Source organism: Mesoplodon mirus (assembly GCF_964341445.2).
Source record: "Mesoplodon mirus genome assembly, chromosome: 6".
Lineage (NCBI taxonomy): Eukaryota > Metazoa > Chordata > Mammalia > Artiodactyla > Ziphiidae > Mesoplodon > Mesoplodon mirus.
The window spans coordinates 104,143,607-104,151,464 of NC_138982.1; the positions used below are offsets into that span (position 1 = coordinate 104,143,607).

At 35.2% G+C, this 7,858-nt stretch overlaps 1 pseudogene across 1 annotated transcript; it reads right to left on the minus strand.

Annotated features, from left to right (window-relative positions):
* Positions 1-2,330: 2,330 nt before the first annotated feature.
* Positions 2,331-3,333, minus strand: LOC309806626 (14-3-3 protein theta-like; annotated as a pseudogene). Its single transcript has one exon. The product of its transcript is annotated as a 14-3-3 protein theta-like (transcript).
* Positions 3,334-7,858: the final 4,525 nt, after the last annotated feature.

Genomic DNA, 7,858 nt, shown 5'->3' on the forward strand with positions numbered 1-7,858 from the left:
AACAGAGAAATTATGGGAACCACCACATCTGACTTTTTCAAGTTATAGATGGCATAGATTCTGAAATTTGTGTATTTTGTATGTTGTAAGAGAGAGAAATCCAACCTAATTTTCTTCTAGCTGTTTTCACATTAAATAAACTATTCTTTCTCACTGGATTCATATTTCATCTTAGACATACATAAATTATCATGTATACCAGAATCTATTTACAGACTGCCTTTACAGACCAGTTCTACTGATTTACTCCTATACTAATAATATGTGGATTTGATTGCAGTAACTTTGTAGTATGTTCTGAAAACTGATAAGTAAATCCCAACTCAATATATTTATTGGTAATAAAATTTTGGGCTAATCTGAACCATACAGTCTTACAGAACATCTTGAGGTTATTTTATTCGATCTATATCTCTTCAAACAGTGTTTGAATTCTAAAATATTAGTCAAAGAAAATGTAACATATACATTGTCTTCTCCTCTAAGAACATGACTGTATTTCCTTTTGCCGTATCTTATTTTATATCTATTAAATTTAAAATCTGTTTTCCTTGAGTTCTATAGCTTTCTTGGTAAAGTTATTCTTAAAGATTCAATGGTTTGGTACTAGTGTAAATGACATTTGTCTCCAATCTCTATTATAGATCTGTATTTCCAGTATCAAAGAAAGCTATTGCTATTTGTTGTATTAATAACACTACATTACCACATTATCTTATTAGTTTAACAGCTTTACTGAAATATAATTAAAGTAAAATAAACTGCACGTATTTAAAGTGCACATTTAATAAGATTTGGCATGTGTATGTACCTGTGAAACAATCAAGATATTGACTATATTGATCACTCCCAAAAGTTTTCTTATGCCCTTTATCACACCTCTTTCCCACCCCATTCACTCCTGTCCTCATTCTACTGCCCCATTTCCAACTATTCTGCTTTTTGTCACTAGAGATTAGTTTGCATCTTCCAGAATGCTATGTAAGTGGTATTTAACATTATGTACTGATTTTAGCCTGATTTCATTCACTCAGGATAGCTATTTTCAGAATCACTCTTTTTGTAACAGGTATCAGTAATTCATTTCTTCTGATTGAAGAAGAGTGTTCCATTATGTTTGTTTAGTCATTAACCTGTTGATGACTACTTGGTTTGTTACCAGTTTTTGAACATTAGAAATAAAGTTGTTATAAACATCTGTGTATAGTAGGTCTTGGTATGGACTATGCTTTCATTACTATGTGTGGAATGCAGAGCAAAATGCCTAGATCTCATGGTAGGTGAATGATAAACTTTTTAAGAAACTGTCAAACATTTTCCAAAATTGCTGTACAATTTTACATTCTCACCAGCAGCGTATGAGACTTCCAGTTTATTCATATCCTCATCAACACTTGGTATGGTCAGTCTTTTTAGTTTTAGACATTCTTACAGGTTTACAGTGGTATCACACTGTAATTTTAATTTGCATTTCCCTAATAAAGTTGAGTATCTTTTTTGTGCTTATTTGCTATCCATATGTTTTCTTTTTTGCAAGAACTTGTTCAAATCTTTTGCCACTTTTTTTTTGGTTTATAAAATGTAATTTTATTTTATGTTGCTCTGCTATTACATAGGGCATAACATTCTCACAAGGCTTTTTTGGGACTACAGTCAATGATTATTAGAGCAACGTACAATAGTGGTCCAACTCTCTAAATAACAATCACTAGACAAACTGGACACCCTCTCACATGTGTACAAATCTGCGTGGAAAAGTACTGAAGTTTTAGACTTGGACTTGTGTACTTTATTTCCCCTTTCTAGCGTATTAAGAAATGACATGCACTTTCATTTGCCAAAAGCAATGCTTGTATTTTGGCAGCAACGTGCTACTTCTATTACATAGTAAAGTGAATACCAGAACTACAAAGGCAGGAGATGTAAGTGAATTTTTATTGGGAAGGGAAGTTGTCAACTTAAACAGCAGCAAATGAAGAGTGAATGAGGAAACTACCTGTTGTCACAGATACACAAGACCTCCATCATATATGACACAGGAGGCATTTTAATTTGTGACCCCCAGCCTCAAAATGTCAAATGTTTTTCCATTCAATCTAATACTTCTGGATTCCTACCAAAAAGGAATATATTAAGAGGATGGAAATGTTGCTTACTGAAAGAAAATCCCCGAAGAAGAGTAAGGGAGGGAATGTGGAAATCAAGAAGTTATGTAGAACACTCTTTAAATTGTAATTAACTACATTTTCATATCTTCATAGTAATACAAAACACAGTCACGGGCAGAACTGGTTCAGGTTACTTAAATACCAGATAGATTTTTAGTCCTCTACATAAGTGTTTGGAAGTTACTTGTGTTTATATGAAATGAAGCTATTAATACTTTTCTACAGCAGTAACTGCACACTAGGAAGGCCACGACAAACACAAATCAAGGAATGGAGTTTTCCCAAAGCTGCAGTGTGAAAAGACTATAAACAGTTCATTCCATACACATGAATGTGTTTCTTTGCTATAGGAAATCCAAATGGAATAAGGAATGGAGATGAGTAAAAAGGTTTCTTGAGGGGAAGAAGGATGACACCCTGTATGCACTTAGTTCTCTGCCCCTTCTGTGGCATCACATTCTTCTCCTGCACTGTCTGAGGTCCATTATGTTAGGTTGTCTCTAAGCAACTGCATGATGAAGGTGCTGTCTTTGTATGAGTCTTCATTCAGTGTATCAAGTTCTGCAATGGCCTCATCGAAAGCCGTTTTAGCCAGCGTGCAGGCAAGTTCTGGGTTATTAAGGATCTCATAGTAAAATACAGAAAAGTTAAGAGCCAGCCCCAGGCGTATTGGATGTGTGGGTTGCATCTCTTTCTTGCTTATATCAATAGCCTCTTGGTAAGCTCCTTGGGAATTATCTATCATTTATTTATGATCATCACCACAAGCAACTTCAGCAAGGTACCGGAAGTAATCTCCCTTCATCTTCAGATAGAAGACCTTACTCTCTGGATTAGTTGCATTGGCTATTAAATACTTATCCAACAATTCCAGGACTGTGGTGCAGATGGACCTCAGTTTGGACTCCACTTTCTCCTGATAGTCCTTAATCGGCTGCAACTTCTTGTCGGAGGTGTTGGGTCTTCTGCTCGTTGCTCGAGATGACCCTCCAGGCGGACGTGTGGCCCCCAACCACGTTCTTGTAGGCCACCGAGAGCAGGGTGCATCCTCGTTGGACAGCTCCGCGCCCTGCTCCGTCACGGCTTTCATGCAGGTGGCCATGTCGTTGTAGAGCTTGGCCTGCTCGGCCAGCTTGGCCACCTGGATCAGCTCCGTCTTTTCCATGGGGCCGGGAACAGGACAGCGAAGGCAAGCACCAACACGGATGGCGAGCAGGAGTTTCTTTTGCCACTTTTAAATTGGATTTTTGTTATTTTATTATTCAGATTTGAGTTCCAAATATATTCTGGCAATCATTCCTTTATCAGATATGTGATTGGCAAATATTTTCTCCCAGTCGTTGGCTTGTATTTTCATTCTTTTAACAGTCTTTCAAAGAACAGAAATTTTTAATTTTGATGAAGTTTAACTTATTAATTTGTTTTTTTATGGATCATGCTATTGATGTTGCAACACAGAGTCACAAAGGTTTTTCCCTTATGTTGTCATCTAGAAGATTTACAGTTTTAGGTTTTCAGTCTAGGTTGATGATACATTTTAAGTTAAATTGTGTGAGATGGTTGAAATTCATTGTTTTGCATATGTGTTTTCAGTTGTTGCAACACCATTCCTTGAAAAAGCTATCCTTTCTCAACAGAATTACCTTTGCAACTTTGTAAAAATTTAATTGTCAATATATGAGTGAGTCTATTTCTCAGCTCTATTCTTTTCTACTAACCTATACATCTATTTTCCTGCCAATACAAATCAAAACATTACTGTAGCTTTATAAATCTTATAATATCTTAAAATCAGGTAGTATTAGTTGTCAAACTTTACCCTTTTTCAAAGTTGTTGGCCATTCTAGGTCCTTTGCATCTTCATATAAATCTTAGAATCAGTTTATCAATTTCTACCCAAAAAGAAAATAGTCTGCTTGGATTTTATTGGGATTTAGTTGAATCTATAGATAAATTTGGGGAGAACTGACATTTTAACCCTATTGAGTCTTCTGACCCATGAACATAGTTTATCTCTCTAGATCTTTTTAAATGTTTCTCAGCAGGGTTTTGCAGTTTTCGTTAGATTTATCCCTAGTGGTTTCAGATTTCCTGATGCTGATGTACATGGAATTCTTAAATTCCAATTTGTGAGTGTTAAAAATATATAAGATTTCAAAAGTTTTTTATACATTGATACTGTATACTGAACCAAAGATTAAAGGAATATTCTAAATGCTTCTAGTAGGGAGGCAAAGGGGAGGTGATAAAAATCTGACTGTTCTCAGACTTCTTACTTGAAACTCTTGAAGCCCAAACTATAATGCATTTGAATTTTGAGGGATAAATTATTTCCAATTTAAAATTCTATTCCAAGTCAAGCTATCATGAAAGTTTGGAAATAAAATTAAAAATTTTTTCCAACAAAAGAATAACTAATACAAATTTGTTCAGCACTATCTTAATTTTGTACTTACTGTACCAGCATAATTATAATAGCTCTCATTCACTTTTCAATTTTTCTTCATAAATATCAACAATTCTGAAAGTCTGCCTTATATGCTCCATAAGGAAAATCCTAAGGTTATGTTCCTGCCCAACAATGACATAAACCATTAAAGAAGACTCAGAATTCAAGAAACTGAAGATAATGTAGGAAAGTAATAAAGAGAAACTATAATGTGACTGATTAGAAAAGGAATTACCAAAGAAAGGATTTTCATTCCTGGAAATAGTCAAACAGTCATAATAACTATCTACCTTGGGTTTTGTACAGAAATCTATGGGAGGGCTAGATTAGGTGAACTGTGGTCTCCAAATTTAAAAAAAATCTTTGACTGTAAAATAACAGTTCTTTGATTATGATTCATAAATGTCTGCTTCTTTTATTGATGCTAATGTCAATGCTAACAACTTACATTTAAAGTTAGCATATATTTTCCCTTTATTCTGAAGCAATATTTAAGAACTTCAATAAGATTGAGTAAAACTTTTAAAAAGTTATGAAATAGTGAATATAGACTAGCGTGTTTCATAAAGTCCTAGGGAAACAGATATGAAAGAGATATCAAAGTTTGTCTGCCCTTAATAATGATAATGGAATTACATTTGTGTTCTCTTGAACTACTTATCTGATGACGGATAAAGCCTGTTGATAAGAACACAAGATTACATATAATTATCTGTAGAGTAATAACTGTCTATATGGATATTAAAACTATAACTTTGACGCTGGGTGTTACACTCATTCAAAAGAGTTTAGCAAACTTCACATAAAAATTTTAATCTCCATGAATAGAAAGCTTGTCAGAAGTTATTAAAAAAAAACTGAAATTGAAATTCCCATTTAAAAAAAAAGATATCAGTTATACTGAATCATCAACATTGTCTAAAGACTGACGGAAAGATTCAGTTTAAGAAAAAAAAAAGATGAGATAGGATTCTCATGAAAAAGGAATCTTATCCTTGCTTAGTTCAAATTCATTCAATCAAAAATAACTTATTAAGCACCAAGGATATTCCAAACACATGGTGACCATGATGATCAGGGGGAAAAGCTACCCTAAACTTCAGACAGGAAAATGTCATAGAAATTAAGTGAAAGATATAGACGGTCATGTAGTTTCAGACTCTAAAATGGGAAAGTTTAGAGTTTGGAAATCACTTGAAATTGAATTTCCATCTATGAAATTACAAGAACACTTATCAAGGAGAGGATCTGAAGATTCATAGTGGCTCCATAAAGATCACCTGGATGGTTTTAAGTTTTAAATTTATATGTAGAAAAGAGGTATAGAGGCATATAACCAAGCACAAATATGAAAGAAACATGAGCCTGTGAGAACAGTGCCAGAAAACCGAGAATGAATTGAGGTTTGTGAATAAACTGCATAAGGAAAAGAAAACATTTTAAAGTTACAGTTCTATGCAGAGCAAGAACAAAGAGAATTTACCTGTAATATGTCTAGCAAGATTTTATAAATTGAACAAGTGACACAAAATGGGATTGGGAAAATTCTATTTTACTTCCATATTCTCTGGCAGGAAGAATAATTTTTAGACTAGAGAAGGTTGAATAATATGGGTAAAAGCAATTGAACCTCAGGATATGTAAAGAGATGATAAGATAGCATTTAGCTTCTCTAAATGATTTCAAGTCTCCAGGCCTAAAAAGATTACATACTAGAGTATGGTAAAAACTTACAGGGCTTCCCTGGTGGCGCAGTGGTTGAGAGTCTGCCTGCCAATGCAGAGGACACGGGTTCGTGCCCCGGTCCGGGAAGATTCCACAAGCCGTGGAGAGGCTGGGCCCGTGAGCCATGGCCGCTGGGCCTGCGCGTCCGGAGCCTGTGCTTCGCAGCGGGAGAGGCCACAACAGTGGGAGGCCCGTGTACCGCAAAAAAAAAAAAAACAAGAAAAACTTACAGATGAGATAGTGAACTGCAGGAATGGAAATTTCTTATCTTTCAGCCACCAGGGAAAATGAGAGATGTGACCAGGAATCCAGTTATAAACATTTAGTCTTGACTTTCAAAATGAAAGGAAGAGATAGTGTCTTGGAAGAAGTTATTATTATAATTTGTGTGTTTTCACACTGCTCTAAGCCAGTAGCTAGTCCATTAATACATCCATGTCTCTGGGATGGTTGCAGATGGAAAGCAGACAGAGCTTATGATCAGTGGCTCCTTCAGTCTTTTGTGAAAACCTACGTTCCTAAAAGAGAGGATGTTGGGTTGCAGATGCCATTAATGCTCACCTAATATACAAAATATTCTCTACAATTCCTAGCCTCCCTGGCATTTGATTTGGGACCATGTGACTAGTTCAGGCTAATGAATTAAGAGTAGAAGCAAAATATTTTATTTCCAGACCAAGGCAGTTAAAAGTCAAATTCTTCCTCTCACTCTCTCTCTTTCCCTGCCACAAGTTGAGATGGTGGCAGCATAAGATGGAAGAAGTCTGGTTCCCTGAGTGACTACAGAAAGGACAACCTATGACAACTCACATCAGACCTTATGTGGATAAAATATAGCCTTTCGTTGTGTTAAGCTACTCATATTTCATGGTATCTTAAGGTAGCTAGCATTAATTTCCTTACTCTCTGAGTATAGTTACTCATTTAACTAAAAAGTTTAGAGATAGATAAAGCCTTAGACATTGCCAGACTAGAATTTTCATTTCATTTATAAGATGTTTTGTCAACTATGTGTTTTAGCTTCATCCTTAGGCTGGTGTCCCTCATGTTAGCAAAGTAGCTATAAGCAGTTCCAGGCCTCAGATCTGCACATCTTATCATCCAGAGCAAGAGAAAGAGACTTCTTTTTCCTCAACCTAACGTTCTATCCAATCAAAGAATATCTATTCTCTGATTGAGCTATCCATGAACCAAGAACTGTGACATAGTTAAATTATGCCAACTAGCTTCAACAAATCAGGGCTAAAGCCTAAAGAAGACATGAATCAAGCCCTCTCAACCTCATAGCTGGTACAAGTCAAGGGGAAGTCGGAATGGATCTTGCAGGGAAACAGCAATGAAATATACTAAAGAGGTCTTGAATATCCTTAGATCATTTTACTTTATCTTATTGAAAATGTTCATAATGATTTAATAGCTTATTTAGTGGATTCATAAAGCTTGTAAAGAAAGTCATTATGTTCGACAGTACAATAAAGTTTCAAAATAATGAATAATGGTTCAAGTCTAACAATAT